The sequence below is a fragment of the Hylobates moloch genome, unplaced genomic scaffold (genome assembly GCF_009828535.3).
Source record: "Hylobates moloch isolate HMO894 unplaced genomic scaffold, HMol_V3 SCAFFOLD_15, whole genome shotgun sequence".
Lineage (NCBI taxonomy): Eukaryota > Metazoa > Chordata > Mammalia > Primates > Hylobatidae > Hylobates > Hylobates moloch.
The window spans coordinates 77,643,666-77,670,406 of record NW_026652290.1 but is presented as its reverse complement, the minus strand read 5'-3'; the positions used below and the strand labels follow the sequence as shown (position 1 = coordinate 77,670,406).

The window sequence follows — 26,741 nt, the reverse complement described above, 5'->3', positions numbered from 1 at the left end:
ACTTTTCACAAAAGTTGGAGCCCTATCTTGGCCAGCAGGTGACAGGTCCCACTGTCCCCAGGACAGGGCGACCTCAAGGCCAGCGGATTCTGAATCTTGGGCTGAGAAGAAAATACAACCTCGAGTAGTCTTGGAACAGCTCTCTAGAGATGGCCGTGACCTCCAAACCACTCCACTCCAGCCACAAGAATAGTGTGAATGAAAAGCAAATGCCAGTGGCACATTCTGGCACCCCTTGGCAAAACAAGGAAGGAAGCCATTCCACAGACACTTAGCGGGCACCATCCAGGCCTCTGGGTCCGTGCTAGCTGCAGATACCATGGCTAACAAAAAGGAAGCTGACTATTTAGTTGGGAGAAGGACATTAACGAAACAATCACCCAGATACGTAATTGCAGACTATAACAAGGATCTGAAGGGAAGGCTCAGGGTGCTGACTCCACCCAGGACAAGATAAGGAGTGCTCCTGGTGCTACCATGGGCTTCATGAGCACCTCCTGGCCAGGCCACCGTCCCTGGGGCCTGTGCACACTGTGAACATTGAAATGCTCACTGCTTCTGGAAGTGGGCTGATGTGGCTCTGGGCTGTCTACTCCTCCAGCTGGTAGACAGGAGTCAGGGAAGTCACCAAGATGAATAGGCATTAGTAAGTACTGGTGGAAACCGAGGAGCGGGAATTCCATGCTCAAAGGCTCTGAGGTGGGCCTGACATGGTAGCTCACACCTGTAATCCCAGCACTTTGGGAGGCCGAGGCAGGAGGATGGCTTGAGCCCAGGAGTTCGAGATCAGCCTGGGCAACATGGCGAAACCCTGTCTCTGCAAAAAAAAAAAAAAAAAATAGCTGGGTATAGTAGTGTGCACCTGTAGTCTCAGCCACTCAGGAGGCTGAGATGGGAGGATTGCCTGAGCCCAGGACATAGAGGCTGCAGTGAGCTGTGATTGTGCCACTACACTCCAGCCTAGACAACAGAGCAAGACCTTGCCAAAAAACAAACAAACAAAAAAACAAAAAGGCCCCGAGGTGGGGTCCCATGGGGATATCTTTAAGGAAATGTGTCTGGAGCTCAGAAACCCAGAACAAGAGTAGTGCAGGTGACACTAGGGCAGTAGGCAGGGCAAGGCCTTAGGCACTGGGGGGCAATATCAGGGGTGTAGTCTTGATCCTAAGACAGTGGGACACCACAGACAGTGCTCCTGACTCCCTGCCAGCTGTCCTCCTCCAGGGATAAGGCCCCTCTTGCTGCCTCCCTCCTCCCCTCACTGCCAGGGGTGCCTCCGTCAAGTCTTTTCTGGATTTCATTCTTTTCTCCCAACTACTGGTAACCTCCTCTCAAATTAAGTCTGGGATTTTTTTTTTCTTCCTCCCTTCTTACCACAGTAAAATTCTGTTAAATAAAAACTAGCATTTAAAACCATACTCCAGGCCAGGTTCAGTGGCTCACACCTGTAATCCCAGCATTTTGGGAGGCTGAGGTGGGCAGATCACCTGAGGTCATGAGTTCGAGACCAGCCTGGCCAATATGGTGAAACCTCGTCTCTACTAAAAATAACGAAAAATAGCTGAGCATGGTGGCACATGCCTGTAATCCCAGCTGCTCAGGAGGTTGAGCTAGGAGAATCGCTTGAATCCGGGAGGTGGAGGTTGCAGTGAGCCGAGATCACACCACTGCGCTCCAGCCTGGGGGACAGCGCAAGGCTTCGTCTCAAAAACAAACCAAAGAAAGCATACTCCAGCCAGCCCCAGTGGCTCTCACCTGTAATCCCAGCACTTTGGGAGGACGAAGTGAGAGGATAGCTTGAGCCCAGGAGTTTGAGACCAGCCTGGGCTACATGGCAAGACCCTGTCTCTAAAAAAAATTTTCTTAATTAAAAAAAATAAATAAAAACCACACTCACACTTCTAAGCTGCAAGGATTTTTTGCCAGCCCTGTGTGCTCATCCCCGTGTGGGCTGAGCCTGGGAATGAAAGAGGAAATGTGCTCCTACCTTGCCCCTGAGGGGCTTCCCATCTCACCCTGAATCCAGAGGCTGCCTTTCAACCAGCTGCACTACTCCTTTCTAGGGGCCATCAATGGAAATGGCACTTGGAAACGCTTCTTCTCTTTCTGAACATTTAGGTCCTCACACAGCAACCAAGCCGGTGGTCAGTGAGTGCATTTTGTGAATGCTTTGAGGTATAGAAGGAAAGAGCACTGGACCCCTGGAGTCTGAAAACATGGGTTTGTAACCTGGCTCTGCCATTTTTAAGGCTGTGTGTCCTTAAACAAGACTTCTCTGAGCCTCGGTTTCTTCGTTAGTAGAGTGGGGTAAACAAGACTTTCCCTGTCTACCTTGCAGAGGGTTTATGGGGATCGTATGAGGCACCGTGGTGGTTCCCGGATGGCAGTCCTTAAACAGGTGCTACCCATGAGGACGTTTTCACCGGCCCACGGTGAGATGAGGAAAATAAGGACAATGAAAGGAGGTGTTTACAAAGGTAGATTTATTCAACCTAAAGGCCTGGGCTGTACTCTGAGATTGTGTCTTTCTTGGGGTTTATTTGCATTGAAATTACATTTACTTTATGAAATGATAGTGATGTTAGCAGATTTTTAAAAATGTTTTTACTTAACAAAATTAAAGTATGACTACCCAGTTTGGGGAGAGCTTACCAGTCTGTAAAGCCCCAAACCCTTTTGAGTCAGTGAACCAGAAAGCCTCGGCAAACCACAAAGAGCTACGACCAGAGGCCACCTCTTGCTGTCTTCCTTTGCTGCCCCTCTGCTAGCTAAAGCCTGTGTGCTAGGGGTGGGTTCCAAGGGTCAAGGCCCAGACATGCTTTTCATCTTGACTTTAAAAGCACAGATTCTGGAACCAGACTGTTAGGGTTTAAATATCAGTTACACTCCTTTCTAGTTGCGTATGACCTTGGACAAGTTGCTTCTGCTCTCCATACTTTGATGCTCTCGTTTATAACATGTGTGTGTTAATAGTGAAGATTAAATGTAAGGCAAGGGCTGGGCATGGTGGCTCATGCCTGTAATCCTAGCACTTTGGGAGGCTGAGGCGGGGGGATCGCTTGAGTCCAGGAGTTTGAGACCAGCCTGGGCAATATGGTGAAACCCCATCTCTACAAAAAATACAAAAATTAACCAGGCATGGTGTCGTGCACCTGTAGTCCCAGCTACTGGGGAGGCTGAGGAGGGAGGATGGCTTGAGCTGGGGAGTCAAGGCTTCAGTGAGCAGAGATCACATCACTGCACTCCCGCCTGGGTGACAGACCTTGTCTCAACAAACAAACAAATAAATAAATGTAAATATGTAACGGCCCAGTGGGTTCACCTTGCCTGCTGCCTAGACAGAGCCAATTTATCAAGACAGGGGAATTGCAATGGAGAAAGAGTAATTCACACGCAGCTGGCTGTGCGGGAGAGGGAGACTGGAGTTTTATTATTACTCAAATCAGTCTCCCGGGGCATTCGGAGATCAGAGTTTTTAAAGATAATTTGGCAGGTAGGGGCTTGGGAAGTGGGGAGTGCTGATGGATCAGGTTGGAGATGGAATCGTATGGGGTCAAAGTGAGTTTTTCTTACTGTCTTCTGTTCCTGGGTGGGATGGCAGAACTGGTTGAGCCCGATAACCAGTCCAGGTGATGTCAGCTGATCCAGCTGATCCATCAAGTGCGGGGTCTGCAAAATATCTCAAGCACTGATCTTAGGTTTTACAATAGTGATGTTATCCCCAGGAGCAATTTGGGGAGGTTCAGACTCTTGGAGCCAGAGGCTGCATTACCACTAGCCCGTAATTTCTAATCTTACAGCTAATGTATTAGCCCTGCAAAGGCAGACTGGTCCCCAGACAAGAAGGGGGTCTTCGAAAAGGGCTGTTATCAATTTTGTTTCAGAGTCAAACCATGAACTGAATTCCTTCCCAAAGTTAGTTCAGCCCATGCCCAGGAATGTACAAGGACAGCTTAAAGGTTAGAAGCAAGATGGAGTTGGTTAGCTCTGATCTCTTTCACTGTCATAATTGCTTCAGTTATAATTTTTGCAAAAACAGTGTGTGGCACATATGGGCACTCAAGAATGCTAGCTGTGATTATTGGCCTGACGCAGTGGCTCACACCTGTAATCCCCCAGCACTTTGGGGAGCCGAGGCGGGTGGATCATGAGGACAGGAGTTTGAGACCAATCTGGCCCACATAATGAAACCCTGTCTCTAGGAAAAACACAAAAAATTGGCCAGTGTGGTGGTTCATGCCTGTAATCCCAGCATTTTGGGAGGCCAAGGTGGGGGGATCACTTGAGGTCAAGAATTTGAGACCAGCCTGGCCAACATGGCAAAACCCCGTTTCTACTAAAAATACAAAAATTAGCTGGGCATGGTGGCACATGCCTGCAGTCCCGGCTACTCGGGAGGCTGAGGCGGGAGAATTGATCACTTGAACCCAGGAGGCTGAGGTTGCAGTGAGCTGAGATCACACCATACACTCTAGCCTGGGAAATAAAGCGAGACTGTCTCAAAAAGGAAAAAAAAATCCGCCATTGACTTGCAAATGAGGAATTGCTTCCAAGTTCTCAGTGACCATTTGCTACAGATATGCCACGTAGTAAACTGGAAAGCCAAGAACCTGGGAGAAGCACCTGCTTGGCAGAGGCCAGGTTTTTGTTTGTTTATATGAAGAGAAACTTTTCCTAGTTTACTATTCCTTTTCAGAACACAGCTTCACAATACCTTCCACACATGTCAGATCTGCGTGCTCTCAGCTATTTGCTAAGAGGACATTACAGCATTGGTCCCTCTTGTGATTACAGGGGTGTAGGGAGCTGAAATGTGGATCCCCTGAAAACTTTCATTCCAATAAGAGAGAACTCTGATGTGGTGGCTCACGCTTGTAATCCCTGCACTTCTGGAGGCTGAGGCAGGCAGATCACTTGAGTCCAGGAGTCTGAGACCAGACTGAGCAACAAAGTGAAACCCCATCTCTGCAAAAAACACAAAAATTAGCTGGACGTGTTGGCACATGCCTGTAGTCCCAGCTACTTGGGAGGCTGAGGCAGGAGGATTGCTTGAGCCCAGAAGGTCGAGGCTGCAGTGAGCCGTGACTGTACCACTGCACTCTAGCATGGGCGACAGAGTGAGACCCTGTCTCAAAAAAAAAAAAAAAAAAAAGCTCACTGCTGGTTCCCTGAACTGGGAGAATCCCATTCAGCTTAAGAAGACAAGATACATAGTCCTAGACTTCTAGAACAAGCTGAAAATGCCAACTAGTTCCCAACTCTACACTCCTGGGAGTCGGCGACAGGTGCCCCCTGTTAAAGGCAACATACTTTTGCTTTGGGCTATAGCTTTGGGGTCTCTGCTTAATTGGAAGCTGGAAGTTTGTAAGCAAAGGAGTTTCCATATTTCTTTATACTTTGAACAATATAAATAATGGACATCTTAAATTTTTTTGTTAGACTCTCTATTATTTTAGTCCCCAAGTGCCTTAAAAAGTATCCAGAGAGTCTTGCCTTTCAGAGTTGCCTTAATCCAGGTCTGGCTCCCCTTATCTGGGGTTCCCTCAGTTCTGCCCTCTGCTTTATGTTGTCCACATCCTCACTCTGGTGGCCAGATGGCTCAGTCAGGCCAACAAGCTCTCCCGGAAGAACAGGAAACAAGTCTACACCAACATTACAGGTAAGAGTCCCAAGAATCTCCCTGATTGGACAGCTCAAGTCCCAGGTGCCCCTCTGAAGGCTGTGACTGTGCTCAGGAGAATGGACTGTGCCAGCTGGCTGTGCCAACCAGGGACCACCCCAGGAGCTGAGGGTAGGATCCCCTTCCCCTGCAGATGTGGACATGGAAGATGGATAGGCTACCAACAATATCCATGGCACAATAGTTCCTGGCCTGCTCACGCCTGTAATCCCAGCACTTTGGGAGGCCGAGGCAGGTGGATCACCTGAGGTTAGGAGTTTGAGACTAGCCTGGCCAACATGGCAAAACGCTGCCTCTACTAAAACTGTAAAAATTAGCCAGGTGTGTTGGCGGGCGCCTGTAATCCCAGCTACCCAGGATGCTGAGGTATGAGAATCACTTGAACCCAGGAGGCGGAGGTTGCAGTGAGCCAAGATTGTGCCACTGCACTCCAGCCTGGGCAACAAGAGCAAGACTCTGTCTCAAAAAAAAAAAAAAAAAAAAAAAAAGATTTGGAATATTCAATAGGATGGTCAGAGAAGGGTGCATTGATGAGGTGACATTTGAGCAAAGGCCTGAAAGAGAAGAGTAATCAAGCCCTGCAGATTGCAGGGAGAAGGGCTTTCCAGGCAGAGGGAGAGCAAGTGCAAAGACCCTGGAGTGGAGGCAGGTCCAGGGTGATGAAGGAACAGCCAGGAGGGTTGAGTAGCCAGAGAAGAGTCAAAGTATTTGGTGTTCAGGGCTATGCTTGGCACTCAGAGCAACTAGAGAGAAGGGACAGTGCCGTCCTTGGTCTCAAAGAGGCAATGAGCCTCTAAAGTGCACACAGCAAATGCTAGAAAAATAGCACATCTAGAAAAACATGGAGGCTTCCTCATGCTGTATGAGTGCAGGAAGGAAAGCTCAGGGACTGGAGCAGCCAGAGAGGGCTTCAAGGAGAAGATGGACATCATCTGGAGAGGCATAGCACAGGCAGGGAGAAAGTGTGGACACAGTGGGTGCCATGGGGCATCCTGTTTAAATATCAGCCTCATTCACTGTGCACTGAGCAATTGGGAATTATTACAGCTTGAGATTTTAAAAGACAAATCAACTAAGGTTCATAACATGCTGGTACTTCCTCTCAGGAAGAGAAATTCTCTATCAAGACTTCTGTCTTCTTCTCATTAAAAAGCTCTTATTGTGACTGGGTGAGGTGGCTCACGCCTGTAATCCTATCACTTTGGGAGGCCGAGGCAGGTAGATCACTTGAGATCAGAAGTTCAAGACCAGCCTGGCCAATATGGTGAAACCCCATCTACTAAAAATACAAAAATTAGCCAGGCATGCTGGCCCATGCCTGTAATCCCAGCTACTTAGGAGGCTGAGGCAGAAGAATCGCTTCAACCCAGGAGGCAGAGGTTGCAGTGAGCCGAGATCATGCCATTGCACTCCAGCCTGAGTGACAGAGCAAGACTCTGACTCCAAGAAAAAAGAAAAAAAAAAGTCCTATTGTACAGTAAGAACCTCTTCTATTTTCTCTTTTTGTTTTTTTGGGTGACAAGGTCTTGCTCTGTCACCCAGGCTGGAATGTAGTGGCACGATCATTGCTCACTGTAGCCTGTGGGCTCAAGTGATCCTCCTATCTCAGCCTCCTGAGTAGCTGGGACTATGGACACACACCACCACGTTGAGCTAATTTTAAAATTTTTTGTAGAGATGTGGTCTCACTAGGTTGCCTAGGCTGTTCTTGAACTCCTGGGCTCAAGCAATCCTCCCACCTTGAACTCCCAGAGCGCTGGGATCACAGGTGTGAGCCACCATGCCAGGCTGGAACCTCTTCTAGATATCAACATTAAAGCAGCATGTGGGAAGCTGTAGTGGGCAGAAAAAGGCTTAGCTCTAGTGGACAGAGAAGATTGGATGGCCCAAGAGTAGTCTCTACAGAGACTTCAGATTCCTCCTACCCACACCCAGAGCCCCCAAGGGCTCTCACGTGCCACAGATTTTTCCAGCCTAGCCTTTGCCTCCTTTTCTAAGGCAAATATCCCTATGAGGATCATATTTTGAGCCCATCACACATTCATGCATGCCATGCCATTTTTCTTAGTTTGTTGTTTCATTCATTCATTCATGTATTCATCAATACCTTCCACAGATACCTACTGATCTGTTTTTACAGGCCCATGTCACTATTCTCAGGTTGTCAGTGGCTGTGTGACCCCCACCTCCCAATCCCATACCTTCTAGAGCAGCAGCCCCAACCTTTTTGGCAACAGGGACCAGTTTCATGAAAGACCATTTTTCCACAGACTAGGGCGGCAGGGGATAGTTTAGGGATGATTCAAGTACATTACATTTATTGTGCACTTTATTTCTATTAGTATTACATTGAAATATATGATGAAATAATTATACAACTCACCATAAGGTAAAATCAGGGAGAGCCCTGAACTTGTTTTCTTGCAACTAGGCAATCCCATCTGGGAGTGATGGGAGACAGTGACAGATCATCAAATATTAGATTCTCACAAGGAGCGTGCAACCTAGATCTCTCTCATGCGCAGTTCACTAGAGGGTTCGTGCTCCTATGACAATCAAGGTCGCCACTGATCTGACAGGAGGCCAAGCTCAGGCAATAATGCCAGCGATGGGGGGTGGCTGTAAATACAGATGAAGCTTGATTTGCTTGCCTGCCACTCACCTCCTGCTGTGTGGCCTGGTTCCTAACAGGCCAGTACTGGTCTGTGGCCCAAGGGATGGGGACCCTTGCCCTAGAAGAGTTCTTCATCTGTAGTCATGAAAAGTTGATAAGTCACCTAAATCACCTTTAATAAGAGCCCAGTAAGTCGAGATGTCACAAAAACAGAGCCAGAAAAAGAATCTATACCCTCTGCTACAGCCAGGACCAGCTACCTAATTTATGTCTCAGCACAAAATGAAAATGTGGGCCCTCAGCCAGGTGTGGTGGCTCATGCCTGTTATCCCAGCACTTTAGGAGACCAAGGTGGGAAGATTGCTTGGGCCCAAGAGGTTGAGGCTGCAGTGAGCGGTGATTGCGCCACTGTACTCCAGCCTGGGCAATAAAGCAAGACCCTGAAAAAAAAAAAAAAAAAAAAAGAAGAGGAAAAGAAAAGATGGGTAGGGGGGAAAAGTGCCATAACAGGCACTAAAATACAAACTTTTCCTTTCTTCTGTGGTCTCTCTCTTGCCGTCTCTTGGTGTTTCTTATTTGCTATTTGATGCTATGCTTCCTTGGGCACGGGGACACTTACACGGTGAGTACAGACCCTCGCAGGCACTTGGGGGTGAGGAGTAGGAGGTGGGCTGCCCATGACTGCATATCCATGCACAGTTCACCAGCTCCAGGAGTCCTCCTCTGGCTAGACCACCAGACTGACATGCCGTCTCTGCCCAGGGGCAAGGATGAGGTGAGGCTGTCAATCTTCCCTTCCCACAGGCCTGCTGCCCCAACCCATGGCTGCTGGGAGACCCCCAAGGGATTAAATCTCCATTCCAAAGCAGTCTCAGCACCTGGCTGAGAGGCCCAGTCCTGCTACTGCTCATCAAAGGCACCATGGTGCTGCCAGCCCAGGGCAAGGATGGCTGCCACCCTGCCTCTCCCCAAAATGCCATAGGGCACACCAGCTCAACCCCAATTCTCCCTGTGCCCACAGCTAGGCCCCTACAGCAGGCAGAGGTCAGCAAGGAAGGGGAAGTCAGGTGGGGCCTGGGGAACCAGGGAGCGGGGAACAGGCAGCTGAGAATTGTTCCAGGGAAGCAGGGAGAGGCAGACCATGCATGGGCCAAGACTCCAAGCCCTCAGTGCATGCTGCATTGTCCCATTGGACTTCACTTGCAAAATAAAAATGCAACGATAAAATTATTAAGAATTTCAAGACAAGGTGGGTGCAGTGGCACACACCTGTAGTCCCAGCTACTCAGGAAGCTGAGGTGGGGGAATCACTTGAGCCCAGGAACTTGAGTCCAGCCTGGGAAGCATAGCGAGACCTCCCACCTCAAAAAAACAGAAAAGAATTCTAAAACAGTAGTCATAGAACATTAGCCCCCCAGTGCAGGAACCTTTTGAATAGAGCTCTTCTGAGCACGAGGCCCTGTCTATGCCAGATGCACACCCACGAAAACGACCTTGGCTCCAACTTTCAATGCGAACTTCTTACAGTTTAGGTCCTCTTCGAAGTCACTTGCTTCTAGTAGCTCCTATCAGAGCTGAGCTGAGGCCTTAGACTGGCGTTGAAAGAGAGGTGAAGTTTCCCGCTGCAGCACTAAACACATCACTGAGGGCCTACAGAGTAATCCTTGAGCATCCCCTGACTCAGAGCACTGCCACCGCATCGGCTTCTTAAAGAAGCACCTCTGGGTCTTGGGGTTCCGGCTTGTTTGTGTCACAAGTAATAACTTGTATTTTATTTGCTTTTAAAAACTGGATATGCTCCCACTTCTCAGCCTCCACATTGAGACCTGTGTTTCGTGTTTTTCAGTGTGTCTTTGAGAAAAGCCCATAAACCTACAAACACCCTTTTTCTCCCCAAGGTGAGGTTTGACCCTAGTACTTACTACCACTGTTTACTGGAGAGTCATGTTGAGAACATCTCCTTTAGGCTCTATTTCTCATCCTAAGGGATATATCCACCCTTCATTACGGAAGGTTTTGAAGGCCTCAAATAAAATCAAAGTAGAATTTTAATAAAATATCTTGGCCAGGCACGGTGGCTCACGTCTGTAATCCCAGCACTTTGGGAGGCCGAGGTGGGCGGATCACAAGGTCAGGAGATCGAGAACATCCTGGCTAACATGGTGAAACCCCCATCTCTACTAAAAATACAAAAATCAGCTGGGCATGGTGGCGCGTGCCTGTAATCCCAGCTACTCGGGAGGCTGAGGCAGGAGAATCGCTTGAATCAGAAAGTCGGAGGTTGCAGTGAACCGAGATCACACCACTGCACTCCAGCCTGGCAACAGAGAGACTCTGTCTCAAATAAATAAATAAATAAATAAATAAATAAATAAATAAATAAATAAATAAATAAAACATCTTAAAGAAATAGAAAATACTAGTAGAGTTTTCACTCTGATTTCAGAATCAATTTGTGGAAATTCAGTTTCACAAGAATGAAAAAAGCCCCCTAAGCACGGTAGCTTTTTTCTTTTTTTAAAAAATGGGGTCTCACTATGTTTTCCAGACTGATCTCAAACTCCTAGGCTCAAGCAATCCTCCTCCCTCAGCCTTCTGAGTAGCTGGGACTACAGGTACGCATCACCACCACCCTGCTAGGATATGGTAGCTTTTTAACCAAAACACACCACCATGCAATGGAGAGCATGTAACTTGTTATTTGGTCACACAAATACATCAGAATAAATTCCAACTCTCCTGTGGAGCCCTTTTTCCTACATCTGCACAGAAACCAGCACTAGCAGGACTGCATCTGAGGCAGATTCGAGAATTAGCAGACTCTGGCTCAGGCAGGACAATAGAGGAGCAGGAAATTTCTTTCAAGGGCTTTTGTTGCTGTTGTTGAGATGGAATCTTGCTCTGTCACCCAGGCTGGAGTGCAGTGGTACTATCTCGGCTCACTGCAATCTCTGCCTCCCAGGTTTAAACAATTCTCCTGCCTCAGTCTCTCAAGTAGCTGTGATTACAGACATGTGCCACCACGCCCAGCTAATTTTTGCATTTTTAGTAGAGATGGGGTTTCACTATGTTGCTCAGGGAGGTCTCGAACTCCACCTCAGGTGATCTGCCCACCTCGGCCTCCCAAAGTGCTGAGATTACAGGCATGAGCCACTGAGCCCGGCTTGAGCCCTTGAGGGGCTTTTTAACCAAGAGATGGTGTAGGGACAGAAGCCAGCAAGAAGAACATGGTGGACTCTCTGTGAGGCCCCAAACCCCAAATCATGAGCCTCCGCCCCCTGAAAGTATTCCAGGATCTCCGAGGGAGGTTTTGGGAGGGGGCCAAGTTCCTGCAATTGGGTGGGTGGGGCTCCAAGCCATTGTTCTTTGCACATTCTTGCCAATGTGACCTAATTGGCTAAGCACAGGCTGGAGAAGCTAGATAAACCTATTTAAATTCAGAGCCAAAAGACACTCAAGGATGTTTTCTGAGGGGGTGTGAGGGTTGGAAAATCATCCTATATTTAATTTATCTCCCACCTCATGTCCTGAGTCAATTCCTTAGTCTTAGATGAGGGAGAGGACTTGGGAGTCATCCTTGTTTTTGATGAGCTATACAACCCTATGGCCAGCAGAGGGAAGTACTGCATTTCAGAGTGACAATTTGAGATCTATGAAAGAATTTCAATCGAGAATAAGAGGCCGGGCGCGGTGGCTCACGCCTGTAATCCCAGCTCTCAGGGAGGCAAGAGGCGGGAGGATAGCTTGAGCCCAGGAGTTCGAGACCTGCCTGGGCAATATAGCGAGACCCCGTTCTCCCGAAAAAGAAAAAAAAAAAAAAAAAAAAGACAAAAAAAAAATAAGCGTAACTCCCCTCAAAGCAACAACCCCCCCCCCCTTTTTTCATATTCTTGCCTGGAAGAAGGGCCTTGCTTTTCTCTGCTTCTTAAAGCTGGGAAAAGTTAAAGCCGTTCTGAAATGCTGCTGCTACTGCTATATGTGGGGGAGAAAGCAAATTTTCTTTTTACTTTTGTAATCAATATTTATTTTAAGTTCGAGGGTACATGTGCAGGATGTGCAGGTTTGTTACATAGGTAAACGTGTGCCGTGGTGGTCTGCTGCACAGGTCAACCCATCACCTAGGTATTATATTAAGCCCAGCATCCATTAGCTATTCTTCCTGATGCTCTCCCTCCTCCCACCCCACCAACAGGACCCCAAATTTCCTTTCTTTTTTTTTTTTTGAGATGGAGTCTAGCTCTGTCACCCAGTCTGGAATGTAATAGCTCAATCTCAGCTCACTGTAACCTCCACCTCCCAGGTTCAAGTGATTCTCCTGCCTCAGCCTCCTGAGTAGCTGGTACTACAGGCATGTGCCACCACTCCTGGCTAATTTTTTTGTATTTTTAGTGGAGACAGGGTTTCATCATGTTGACCAGGCTGGTCTCAAACTCCTGACCTCAAATGATCCGCCTGCCTCAGCCTCCCAAAACTGGGATTACAGGTGTGAGCCACCGTGCCTGGCCTCCAAATTTTCTTATTTCGATGGCCTTGAGCAAAATTATACTATCCTAGACAAACACACACACACACACACACACACACACACACACACCCCATTCTCCCCCCTTCTTGCTGTCTTTCTCAGATATGAGATTCTCCTCCAATGGCCATTTTAAGCTTGCTCTTTTGCTCTGTAATGCAAGGCTTTTTCCCTGTTAAAAGGAATGTCAGGCATCTGTGAGCAAGTAGGGAAAACATTGCAGGAGGCAAGTAAACTTCTCAGGATACCTGCCATCGTTCATACCTCGAAGGCAGGTCAAGCCTGTAGCATCTGAGTCTTCCATCCCTGAGGCACCAGCAGCTCCGACTAGAGGTCCTGTCCTGTCTCCTAGCTGTGGCCCCAGCTCTCCCTGATGGTGACAGTTGCGGCTTCCAAACTTGCTCCTCCCCATGTCTGTAACAGCCCAGCGTACATTTGCCTCATGGGTGACACTGGACTTCCTTTGTGAACCATGTTTTCTTTCACCTTGTCCCAATCCACAATTAACCAAATCTTGGCCCAAATTATGTGCTGACTGGTGTTGGGCAGCTGTGAGACCCCTCCTTGCCCCTGTCTCTGTCTTCTAGGCTCTTCTGAGAACCAGTGTTCTTTGAGATCTCAGATGGGATTTAGAGGAAGGTTTCCACCCAGACCACTTTCCACAAATTTCACTTCTGCATTTCATCTGGTAGGGTGTTGTTTTCAACTAGAAGCCCTAATGGGGAAGAAAAAAATTCATTCACCATTCAGGACAAGGTGTTCACATTTGAACAAGGCAGAAATAACTGAAAGAAACTGAATTCTAAAGGGACTCTCAGCTTTTGGGGGAGACATATTTGAGTGCAGGAGGCTAGACCACCCACTAGCTGGCTCTTTGCTCCTCACTGAGGCCAGCCTTGACTCTAAACAGATAACACAGGGCCGAAACACACCCAGCCAGCTTTGATAAGCAACCATCTCTGCCAAACAGTTTCTTTCACAGGGCCCAGATGATCTCATCACAGAGGCTGCATTCTCTGGTATCTGTTCCGAGCACAGACTCACTTCTGATTACCTTTGCAAATAATAGTCAATCTATCCTGAGAAGCTCCTTTATGTCCCATACTGGGCTAAGGTCTGAAGAGGGTACAGTTAAAGAACCCATGATCTCAGGCTGGGCATGGCAGCTCATGCCTGTAATCCCAGCACTTTTGGGAGGCCAAGGCAGGAGGACTGCTTTAGCCCAGGAGTCCAAGACCAGCCTGGGCAACATAGTGAGAACTCTCGAGACCTTGTCTCTACAAAAAATAAAGAAAATTAGCCATGCATGGTGGCTTGCACCTGCCTGTAGGAAGCTGAAGCAGGTGAGCCTGGGAGGCAAAGGTTGCAGTGAGCCAAAATTGCACCACTGCACTCCAGCCTGTGTGACAGTGAGACTGTCTCACAAAAAAGAAAAGAAAAGAAAAAAAAAAAAAAGGACGCATGGTTCCTCATGAAGCTTGCCTCTGGATCTAATTCATGGTTCTCTATTTCCACAAGCTTTGTGGAGCAAGGGGCTCATGACACTTCATCTTTTATGGTGCGGATAACTCACCAAAACTGGATTTCTTTAGCTACTGGTCCCACACCACTCCCTCCAGGAGCCACCTTCCCTCTCCATGTTTTTCTCATGAATTTTGAACGGGCCATTTCTATTTTATTTTATTTTACATTTATTTATTTATTCATGGAGATGGAGTTTCACTCTTGTCACCCAGGCTAGAATGCAGCGATGCTATCTTGGCTCACTCCAACCTTCACCTCCCGGGTTCAAGTGGTTCTCCTGCCTCAGCCTCCCAAGTAGCTGGGATTACAGGTGCGTGCCACCACACTCAGCTAATTTTTGTATTTTTTAGTAGAGATGGAGTTTCGCCGTGTTGGCCAGGCTGGTCTCGAACTCCTGACCTCAGGTGATCCACCTGTCTCGGCCTCCCAAAGTGCTAGGATTACGGGTGTGAGCCACTGCACCCAGCCAAAATAAAAATAGATTTTAAAAATGAAAATAAAAATAAAATAATAAGATGAACACCACCTCGGTGATCTGTGGGATAGTATCAAGTGGTCTAACATAATTGGAGCCCCCCCCCAAAATGAGGGAAGGCTAAAAAATTAGCCAAAATTTTTCTAAACTTGAAACTGTTTAAAGCAAAAAATAATAACAATGCCTTATGAGGTTTATAACATATGTAGAAGTAAAATGAATAATCGTAATAGGCCATCAGGAGGCTGAGGTGGGAGGATTGCCTGAGCCCAGGAGTTTAAGGCTGTGATGCACTATGATCATGCCTGTGAATGGCCACTGCACTCCAGCCTGGACAACATAGTGAGACTCTGTCTCCAAAGAAAAAACAGAGGAAAAAGAAAAAGAAAGAAAATAATAGCCCAAAGGATAGAAGAGAAGAAATGAGAATAAATTGTTATAAAGCTCTTCGATTTTGTGTGGAGGAGTATAATAACATTTGAAGATATTCTGGGTTAAGCAGTTTATCCAAGGTGGCACATATGATGGAGCTAGGATCCAAATTAAGCTTTCCAGATTCAAAGCTTCTTGTGGGGAGATGAGATGTGAGGTTAGGCTCGCACATGCCACAAGACAGTTTCCCCAAAGGTTGTGGGAATTAAGTGCTTTCATCTCTGTAGTGGGTATCCCCTCAAAAGACATGTTCAAGTCCTAACCTCCATACCCATGAGAGTCGGCTTACTTGGAAATAGGCTCTTTGCAGATGTAATCAAGTCATACTGAGTTAGGGTGAAACCTAACCCAATGACTGGTGTCCTTATTTATAAAGGAGGGGGCACCAGGTATGGTGGCTCATGCCTGTAATCCCAACACTTTGGGAGGCCAAGGCCGGTGGATCACCTGAGGTCAGGAGTTCAAGACTAGCCTGGCCAACGTGGTGAAACCCTGTCTCTACTAAAATTACAAAAATTAGCCGGGCACAGTGGCAGCCACCTGTAGTCCCAGCTACTCAGGAGGCTGAGGCAGGAGAATCACTGGAACCTGGGAGACAGAGGTTGCAGTGAGCCGAGATCACACCATTGCACTCCAGCCTGGGTGACAGAGCAAGACTCCATCTCAAAAAAAAAAAAAAAAGGACATTTGAACACAGAGAGAGAAGACACACACAGGGAAAATGCCATGCAATGATGGATATCTATAAAGTGAGGAACATGCCCAGAAGTTAGAAAGAGGCAAGGAAGGCTCTCCGAGAGGCTTCAGAGAGTGTGAGGCCCTGCCAACACCTAGATTTTGGACTTCTGACCTTCAGAACCAGAGAGAAGACATTTCTGGGTTTCGTTTGTTTGTTTGAGATGGAGTTTTGCTCTTGTCACCTAGGCTGGAGTGCAGTGGCGTGATCTCGGCTCACCGCAACCTCCATCTCCCAGGTTCAAGCAATTCTTCTGCCTCAGCCTCCCAAGTAGCTGGAATTACAGGTGCCCGCCACCATGCCCTGCTAATTTTTTCATATTTTTAGTAGAGATGGGGTTGCTCCATATTGGTCAGTCTGGTCTTGAACTCCTGATCTCAGGTGATCCACCCACCTCAGCCTCCCAAAGTGCTGGGATTACAGGCATGAGCCACCGTGCCCGGCCATATTTCTGTTGTTTTAAGCCACCTTGTCTGTGGCATTTTGTTACAGCAGCCCTTGGGAACTAATACAATCTCTAAAACTTCCTCTTTTTGATGCTCCCAGTCTTTACAATGTAAAGAAGCTCCACCTCTACCCATGAATGGGCCAAGCATAAAGTGAGTGTTGATAGCAGGACATTAAGTTGATGAAATAAACCAGCTTCAGGATCTAACAGCCACAGGGGAAAAGCATGAAGTGTGAACTGGTTGGACTGGTTTTTCTCATAAATCTCAATGACTTTGATCCCAACCAGGTGGAATTTTAAAGTTAATTGATTCAGGGAGGAACACCTGAGCAGCTGCACCATGTTTGAGCCCTGTGCTAGGCCCACTGGGGAAGCCAGGTAAGTCAGGTGCCTCTGCCTTTGGGGAGCTCATAGGATTCACCTCTACACAAGGTGTGATGGAACAGGTCAGTCACTAGCCAAGGTGTGAGTAACAGGCTGTGCAAGTTCAAAATCAAGAGAGTGATTGATTTCCCCTGGAGGAGCATCAGCCAGACCGCTTCACTGAGGAGGAGGCAGTGGCGACATCTCTCTAAATATCTGACTATGGAGTCCATAGCCCAGATAAGGTCTTGTGTGTCTATTAGAGACAAGCAAAGGGAAACAAATCTACCAGGAATGCTGGTGTTTCTCTGGAGAGTGTGTCACTGATCACAGGGTAGTGCTCTTTGCTCAATGGAGAGATGCAAAGCTGTCTAGCCCCTGCTTGCTCTGAGGGGGAATTCTCTGGGCTCTCGGAACCTCTTCTTTTCCCTTCTGCTTCTCCACTTGGGGTGAGTGCTTATCACCACCTTCTGCAGAGATTGAGGAAAGTGGAGAAGGTACATAGAGGCTTTGGAGTTGCTAGCAATCTCAATGACATCTTGTAAGAGAGCTGGTGGCTCGAGAAGGAGAGAGCAGGCCCTTGTGTTGCATTTGCAGGATCTGGGGCAATAGTACGGCCCACATATCTAAGCTCCATTTACGTTGCCAAAAGTAGCATAGGCCACACATCTAAGCTCCATCTACATTGACACTCCATGACCCCACGTAGGCCACCCCGGTGTCATGGCCCAGTCTGGAGAAGTGACCCTGCGAGAAAGCTGTGTATGCCCTGCAGGTAGACTTGACCCTTCTGTGCAAGAAATTTTGATGTCCTGCAAACACCCAGAATGGTCTAGGAGAGAGGGAACAGGCTCCAGTGGACATATTCTCTTGGCCCTGTTGACTCCCTCCTCCATGGGAAGGGACTTGGCTGAAACAAGCCTAGAGCAGGACTCTTTAAGGTCTGGGGCCCTGAGTAGGAATCTACTTACCCACGTCGAAGGTAGAATTGGGAAGAAGCACTGTTATAAACTCAACATAAAGTGATACTGAGTTTCATTTTTTTTTTTTTTTTTTTTTTGAGACAGTCTTGCTCAGTTGCCCAGGCTGGAGTGCAGTGGTGTGATCTCGGCTCACTGCAAGCTCCGCCTCCCGGGTTCACGCCATTCTCCTGCCTCAGCCTCCCGAGTAGCTGGGACTACAGGTGTCTGCCACCACACCCAGCAATTTTTTTTGTATTTTTAGTACAGACAGGGTTTCACCATGTTAGCCAGGATGGTCTCGATCTCTTGACCTCGTGATCCACCCACCTTGGCCTCCCAAAGTGCTGAGATTACAGGAGTGAGCCACTGTGCCTGGCCGATACTGAGTTTCTTGGTTTTGCTCTGGAACTAATGAATTCCAATCCTCACGGAAGCCCTGTGTGAAGCATTTCATGGAGAGAAATTTGTATGATGCAGTGGTTTGCAAATGGGGGAAATGTGGCATACAGTGACATTTGGTGATGTCTATAGGCATTTTGCTTTGTCAAATTGGAGGATACTGCAAAGTATCTGGTGGGTAGAGGCCAGGGATATTGCAAAATATCCTACCACGTTGCCCTGCAGGATAGCGCCCCATAAGAAACAATGATTTTGGCCAGGCATGGTGGCTCACGCCTGTAATCCCAGCACTTTGGGAGGCCGAGGAGGGCAGATCACTTGAGGTCAGGAGTTCAAAACCAGCCTGGACAACATGGTGAAACCCCATCTCTACTAAAAACACAAAAATTAGCCAGGCGTGGTGGCATACACCTGTAGTCCCAGCTACTTGGGAGGCTGAGGCAGAAGAATTGCTTGAACCCGGGAGGCGGAGATAGATGGCAGTGAGCCGAGATTGCACCACTGCACTCCAGCCTGGGCGACAGAGCACAACTCCATTTCAAAAAAAAAAAAAAAATTAATGGTGAGCTTGGGACTGTACTATCAGCCTCAACAAATAGACTTGGCACCCAGCAGCTGTGCCAAGCTCCTGAAGACCCACCAGCCTGAACTGTCCATTCCTTTGCCTTGTGCAACTTTGCCACCCACATCACCCACCATCCCTCACCTTTGGTCTTCACTGGGGCAGCTCTCCATTCAACTAACTCCCCTGCACTTAAGTTAATTATCTGAGTTTTCTTTGCAGCTTAATACTTACCAGGCCTCATGGTGTCTACTTTTCTTTTTTCTTTTTTTTCCCCAGACAGAGTTTCGCTCTTGTTGCCCAGGCTGGAGTGTAATGGTGCCATCCCGGCTCACCGCAACCTCCATCTCCCAGGTTCAAGCAATTCTCCTGCCTCAGCCTCCCAAGTAGCTGGAATTATAGGCATGCGCCACCACGCCTGGCTAATTTTGTATTTTTAGTAGAGAAGGTGTTTCTTGCATGTTGGTCAGGCTGGTCTTAAACTCCCAACCTCAGGTGACCAGCCTGCCTTGGCCTCCCACAGTACTGGGATTACAGGCATGAGCCACTGCGCCTGGCCCAGTGTCTACTTTTCTTATCAGGCTGAACAACTCAGGACACAGATAGAATTTGGACTTAGGTACGTGTGAACCCAAAGGGCCATGCTCAACTGAGCAGCCGGCACTGCCTCCCTGGATCAGCCAGGATTCTGGGAGGGATACTTTGTACAACATTTTATGAAATGTTTCTGGCCTCCTTCTAGACCAGAGCAGAAAGGAGTGGTTAGGATGTTCTAAACACCAACTCTCTCTACTCCATCCCCAGGTTCATGACAACTTTTTAAGCTGAGCATACTGCAATCACTTAATTCTTCTAGACATAAGGTAAGCCAGTAGCCACGTCCACTCTGAGCCTGTGAACAGGCAGGATCAAGTCTAAGAGCATCTCTTCTTTGGAATCTTAAGGCCTAGGATCCCAGCAGTTTGGGGGTCTAAAGACTTTTCAGGCTCCCAAAACTCCCTCTATTTTTTTTTTTTTTTTTGAGACAGAGTCTCGCTCTTTCACCCAGGCTGGAGTGCAGCGGCACGATCTCGACTCACTGCAGGCTCCGTCCCCCGGGGTTCACGCCATTCTCCTGCCTCAGCCTCCCGCGTAGCTGGGACTACAGGCGCCCGCCACCTCGCCTGGCTAATTTTTTTGTATTTTTTAGTAGAGACGGGGTTTCACTGTGTTAGCCAGGATGGTCTCGATCTCCTGACCTCGTGATCCACCCGCCTTGGCCTCCCAAAGTGCTGGGATTACAGGCGTGAGCCACTGCGCCCGGCCTAACTCCCTCTATTTTTAATAATTTTAAATGTTTCCCCAATACTTAGCTAAGTAAAGAAGGAAAAGGTGTACTTTTATTACACAGTCAGTTCTGGATAATTCTAAGGGAAATTCTTCCATTTTAGAAATCTCTGCTTTCTTCTTTTCTCCCAGACTCTTCCTTCATTAATTCCCTCAGTAAATATTTGTCTGTGGCCGGGTGCAGTGCTCATGCCTGTAATCCCAGCACTTTTGGAGGCTGAGGATGAATCACCTGAGGTCAGGAGTTTGAGACCAGCCTGGCCATCATGGTGAAACCCCATCTCTACTAACAACACAAAAATTAGCTGGGCATGGTGGTGCGCGCCTGTAATCCCAGCTACTTGGGAGGCTGAGGCAGGAGAATTGCTTGAATCAGGAGGCGGAGGTTGCAGTGAGCCGAGATCACGCCACTGCATGCCAGCCTGGGTGACAGAACAAGACTCCGTCTCAGGAAAAAAAAAAACTATATATATATATATATATATACACATACATATATACATATAAATATGTTTTTATTTGTATATATGTACATATACATATAAATATGTTTTTATTTGTATATATGTACATATATACATATAAATATATGTTTTTATGTGTACATATACATATAAAAACATATTTATATGTATATATGTATACAATACATATACAAATAAAAACATATTTATATGTATATATGTACATATATACATATATATTTATCTGGCACCTACTAGATACCCCAGGTACCACGGTAAGCACAGGTGTACAGTGATGAAGAGCATTTTCCTATAAAATATTACCCAGGCTGACTCCAAGTTTTAATACCTCAGGTAGGAAAGGGAGGAGAGTGTTAATAAAATGTTTGCCATGGAATTTCACCAGCGTAAAAACAACATTCTGGGAAATAATTATCTGCACTTCAGTTATTTGGGGTGGTACCGGAGGGAATCGTTACAAAAGTGGTATTAATGGAGAAGAGGAAGGGAAGTGATTGTTTTTCCAAGCACCTCGATCTACTGGATTTCCTTTTTTTTTTTTTTTGAGACGGAGTTTCCCTCTTGTCACCCAGGCTGGCGTGCAATGGCGCGATCTCGGCCCACTGCAACCTCCACCTCCTGGGTTCAAGCGATTCTCCAGCCTCAGCCTCCAGAATAGCTGGGATTACAGGCGCTCACCACCACTCCCAGCTAATTTTTGTATTTTTAGTAGCCATGTTGGCCAGGCTGGTCTCAAACTGATCTGCCCACATCGTCCTCCCAAAGTGCTGGGATTACAGATGTGAGCCACCACACCCAGCCAGCATTTCCTATAAACAAATGCTCCCATAAATAAATGCTCCTACAAATAAATAGTACAAATATCTTTCCAAATCTGAGAACTACTAGTAAGCATCAGTTTTAGAGATAAAGAGAACAAAGCTCCTTTTCTGCAGTAAGAATATATTAGCTTAATGTTGCTTTTTTAGAAAGTTTCCACTGACCTTAAAAACACTGAAATCCAAGAAATTGGATTCTGGAATCTGAGGGCGAGGGAATCCCAGGGTTGTGGACACGCGGTCACATCAACAACAAAAACTAAAAGGAAATGAAAAAAAAAAAAAAAAACGGGACAGCAGCCTGAAATACTAAGAATCCAGATCCCTGCAGGAAGCCCAGGGGACTGCCAGGAACACAGCCCCATCCTGGCCACGTGGTCATTCTCTAGCCTTCCCCTGGGGCCTGGAGACAAAGGAGAGGGGAGGAGACTTGGGGACAAAGAGCAGGAGCTGTAGAGTCTAGCCCTGGGGTGAGGATGCCACTGCTACCCGGGTCTGACTTTCTGCCTCTGTTTTTTGATCTTTCCCAAAGGAAGTTAAACATTAATCCGAGCTGTAAAAGGACTAAGCAAGCAAAGGTGCCTGTGAGAACCTCTAAGGGCACCTGCTCGTCCAGTCTGCCCACCACACTGAGAGCAAAGCGTAAAGGGGAAAGGCTTTCACAACCAGCTCGAGCCCCCAGCCCCTCCTTTCGGGGTTCTTCCCTGCCTTTCAGAGTCTCCCCTCCCACTTCTCCTTTGGATCTCTGGGCGAACCTCTTTCCTTTCTGCCTCCGTCTTAGCATTTATGCCTTAAGTTGCTGTCCCTATGCTGAAATAAATTCATTATAGAAAAGTATGCTCCCTGATAAACGGGTATCACGTAACGGCCAATGGTGAGAAGGGAGATACCTTTTGTTCTTCGATGTTGTTTAAAAAAATTGCAAATGTCATGATAATGAGGCCAGTCAAGAAGACAAGGTGAAAGCCGGACAGAAATTCAGGTCCCTGCATGGCTGTGGAATCCATTTCTTCTGGGTACAGTGAGACTACTTCCCCTAGCTTCCATTTATGATTATTTCCATTATTTGGAACGTTTGTTACTCTTTCTCTCTCTTTCTGTCACACACATGGGTACAGTGAGAGCTAGATGCAGTTTAGAAACCAAATCTCTGTTGAATGGACTGTTAATTTAAATTTTTGAAAAAAAGGAATAAAAATTCTAGTTCTATAGTTCAGTGTTCAGTTTATTTTCCTTGTCTTTTTATTAGGAGTTTTGCCTTTGTCTCCTACCTGCTTCTGCTCCTGTCTGATTTCTCTTGTGGCTGATGCAGAGGAATCTTGGTATTGCATGTTCTTCTGAGACTCCTAGTGATGCTTTCCCAATTATAGAGCGAAAATACTCATTATGAGGCCAGTTTTAAAAATGGCCAGCTAGGCACATATAAGGTTTTTCTTGGTTGTTTAATCTGTAATTAGCTCTGAGGGCACCACTTTTCTTTAATTTTGTTTTTGTTTGTTTGTTTGTTTTTGTAATGGAGATATTTACCTACAATAGGCTGAACACAGTGGCTCACACCTGTAATCCTATCACTTTGGGAGGCCAGGCTGGAGAATAGTTTGAAGCCAGGAATTTGGGTCCAGCCTGGGAAACATAGTGAAACCCAAGTCTCAAATAAAAATAAAAATAATAATAATTTACATACAATAAAATGCACAGCTCTTAGAGGTACATAGAGCATTGACAAATGCATACATGTGTGTAGCCCACACCTCTATCAAAATATAGAATATTTCCATCACCTCCTAAAGATTTCCTCATGCCTTTTCCCAAGGGAGGGGACTCCCAACTCCGTCCCTGTCCCAGGCAACTTTGTTCTGATTTCTGTCACCATAGATTAGCTTTGCTTGTTTTATAATTCTGTATCAATGGACTAATACAGTATGTACTCTTTTGTATATGGCTTTTATTACTTAGCATAATGCTCTGAGGTTTCTCCGTGTTGTTGCAGATATCCGTAGTTCCTTCTGACCTTCAAAACAAAGGTACCTTTGATGGAAAACCCCCACAATTTATTAAGTGCCCTATGTATAGGGTCTGTTCGTAGGCACTGTGCTTGGTGTTGAAGAAGTGCAGTGGCTTTCTTCTGTGTCAACTTAGCTGAGCTGGAACATTTCCCAGAATTCCTGTCCCTATATATTCTGGGTTAGTGTTGGCTACAAGAGAAATTTGCAGTGTTTGGAAGAGGTAGGAAACAGCAGCCTTTTTTCTTTTTTACTGCTCTGAAGGTAAAGTGCAGGCCTAGCAGACACTGAGGCAGCTCCCATGCATTGTTCCAGTGATGCTTAGATCACTGGCAGGAGGCTATATCTGGACTGCGGCTCCTCTAGCCCCATCAGAACTTTGTCTGTACTCCTAGCATGTAGGTTAAAAGCGGGGAGAAGTAGACCTGGGTTCCAGTTGTCCTCATGAGTTTCCATGTGTCCTCACTCCCATTCAAGTCCAGCTTTCTTTTCCGACGCCAGTGAGGCCACAGAGACTTTAGGCTAAACACTAGATACAGAGGCAGCAGTCTTCTTGTTTTCCACCAGTTCCCATAATTGTGTGATTCTATATCATCCCTATATAAGTCCTTTATTCTCTATCCTTTCTAATGGCTCTGCTTCTCTGATCAAATCCTGACTGATTCAGGAGAGACAAGACATCAGCATCCATGTGGACAACACATCCAGCCAAACCAACCTGGCCTCCTGGCTGCTTAGATTTGGAACCCATTCATGGTTACCTGTTGTCCACTTCCGCACTCCTCTGCTGCAGCCACACACTGGTCACTAAGAACCCTTGGAACTGCTCCACCTCTCCATCTCCCTGCACAGATTTCGGGGTCCTCCCATTTTCTTACTCCCTTTCTCTCACTTACCTGCCCTTGGACCTCATCTAGAATTCCTGCCCTTGGCTTCTCCTTTTTGTCTCAGTCCATCAGCCTCCTCTGGCTTCCTTGTACCTCCTCTCCAATCTATACCTCACTGAATATCACCTTACCCACTTGCCTGCCAGGAGCTTTGGTGCTGTTAAAGAAAAATTATTGGCTGGGCACAGCAGCTTATGCCTGTAATCCCAACACTTTGGTAGGCCGAGGCAGGTGGATCACCTGAGGTCAGGCGTTCAAGACCAGCCTGGCAAACATGATGAAACCATGTCTCTACTAAAAGTACGAAAAATTAGCTGGGCATGGTGGCAGATGCCCGTAATCCCAGCTACTTGAGAGGCTGAGGCAGGAGAATCGCTTGAACCAAGGAGGTGGAGGTTGCAGTGAGCCAAGATCATGCCACTGCACTCCAGCCTGGGAGACAAGAGAAAAACTCTGTTTCAAGAAAAAAAGAGGCTGGGCGCAGTGGCTTATGCCCGTAATCCCAGCACTTTGGGAGGCCGAGGCGGGTGGATCACCTGAGGTTGGGAGTTCAAGACCAGCTTGACCAACATGGAGAAACCCCGTCTCTACTAAAAAAATACAAAATTAGCCGGGTGTGCTGGTGGGCACCCGTAGTCCCAGATACTCAGGAGGCTGAGGCAGGAGTATCACTTGAACCTGGGAAGTGGAGGTTGTGGTGAGCCGAGATCGTGCCATTGCACTCTCCACGTTGGGCAAGAAGAGTGAAACTACGTCTCAAAAAAAAAAAAAAAAAAAAATTATCCCAAACTTGGAAACAAGAAAAGAGGATGACTGCATTCCTTTCAAAGTTGTTTAACGTGGTTTACAGGCTCACTCAAGGATTATTTAATTATTTAGAAGAATAAATCCTCCTAGAACCCTGGGTTTTTAGGCCAAAGTCTCACCTATTTCTTTTCTTTTTTTTTCTTTTTGAGGTGGAATCTCGCTCTGTTGCCCAGGCTGGAGTGCAGTGGCACAATCTCAGCTCACTGCAACCTCTGCCTCCCGGATTCAAGCAATTCTCCTGCCTCAGCCTCCAGAGTAGCTGGGACTACAGGCACGTGCCACCATGTTCGGCTAATGTTTGTATTTTTAGTAGAGACAGGGTTTCACCATGTTGGCCAGGATGGTCTCAATCTCTTGACCTCGTGATCCAACTGCCTCAACCTCCCAAAGTGCTGGGATTACAGGCATGAGGCACTGCGCCTGGCCAGCCTCACCTATTTCATTGTATTCCCTTAAATGTACAGTCATGGGTCACTTCACAATGGGGATACATTCTGAGAAATGTGTTGTTAGGTGATTTTGTTGTGCAAACATCATACAGTGTGCTTACCCAAACTTGGATGGTGTAGCCTGCTACACAACTAGGCTATATGGTGTAGCTTATTGTTCCTAGGCTATAACCTGCATAACATGTTACTGTACTAAGTACTGTAGACAGTTGTAGCACAATGGTAAGCATTTGTGTATCTAAACGTACTTCAACAGAAAAGGTACAGTAAAAATATGGTATAACAGATTAAAAATGGTACATCTATATAGGGAAGTTACCATGAATGGAACTTGCAGGACTGGAAGTGAGTGAGTGAGTGGTGAGTGAATGTGAAGTCCTAGGATATGATCGTACACTACTATAGACTTTATAAATGCTGTACACTTAGGCTACATGAAATTAAAAAAATATATTTTTCTTGGCCAGGCACGGTGGCTCATGCCTGTAATCCCAGCACTTTGGGAGGCCGAGGTGGGTGGGTCACTTGAGGTCAGCAATTCAAGACCAGCCTGGCCAACACGGTGAAACCCTGTCTCTACCAAAAAATACAAAAATTAGCCACATGTGATGGCGTGTGTATGTAGTCCCAGCTACTCAGGAGGCTGAGGTAGGAGAATCGCTTGAACCCGGGAGGCAGAGGTTGCAGTGAGCAGAGATAGCACCATTGCACTCCAGCCTGGGCAACAGAGTGAGACCCTGTCTCAAAATAAATAAATAAAAATAAAAAGATGTCCAGTGCCTAATCTAATAAACACTGATTGGAAAGGCAGATGATTAAGCACAAATAAAGCCTGTTTAGTCAAGAAATTTACTATTGGATACATAAGATGAATCTATACATAAAAATGAAAAGGCAATGTTAGAGCTATGTAGGAGTGAATGCAAATTAATAAAATGTCATTGGAGTGAGACAAGAACTTACTGACAAGATTTCCATTGAAATCTTAGTGTGTGTGTGTGTGTGTGTGTGTCTGTGTGTGTGTGTGTGTGTGTGTTTAGATGGAGTCTCGCTCCATTGCCCAGTCTGAAGTGCAATGGCTTGATCTCTGCTCACTGCAACCACCTCCTGGGCTTAAGCAATTCTCCTGCCTCAGCCTCCTGAGTAGCTGGGATTACAGGCACCCATCACTACATCCGGCTAATTTTTGTATTTTTAGTAGAGACAGGGTTTCACCATGTTGCCCAGGCTGGTCTTAAACTCCTGACTT

The 26,741-nt window shown here is 46.8% G+C and overlaps 1 long non-coding RNA gene across 1 annotated transcript in view; it reads right to left on the bottom strand.

Moving 5' to 3' along the window:
- Positions 1–21,692, bottom strand: part of LOC116483145 (uncharacterized) — a 155,896-nt gene extending 134,204 nt beyond the window's left edge. Inside the window, exons 1-3 of the long non-coding RNA XR_004252186.1 lie at positions 21,512–21,692; positions 9,564–9,656; positions 8,914–9,048 (exon numbers count right to left, since the gene is read on the bottom strand). This is a non-coding gene — a long non-coding RNA (uncharacterized LOC116483145). The remainder of the gene's footprint in view (positions 1–8,913; positions 9,049–9,563; positions 9,657–21,511) is intronic.
- Between the last annotated feature and the right edge of the window lie 5,049 nt (positions 21,693–26,741).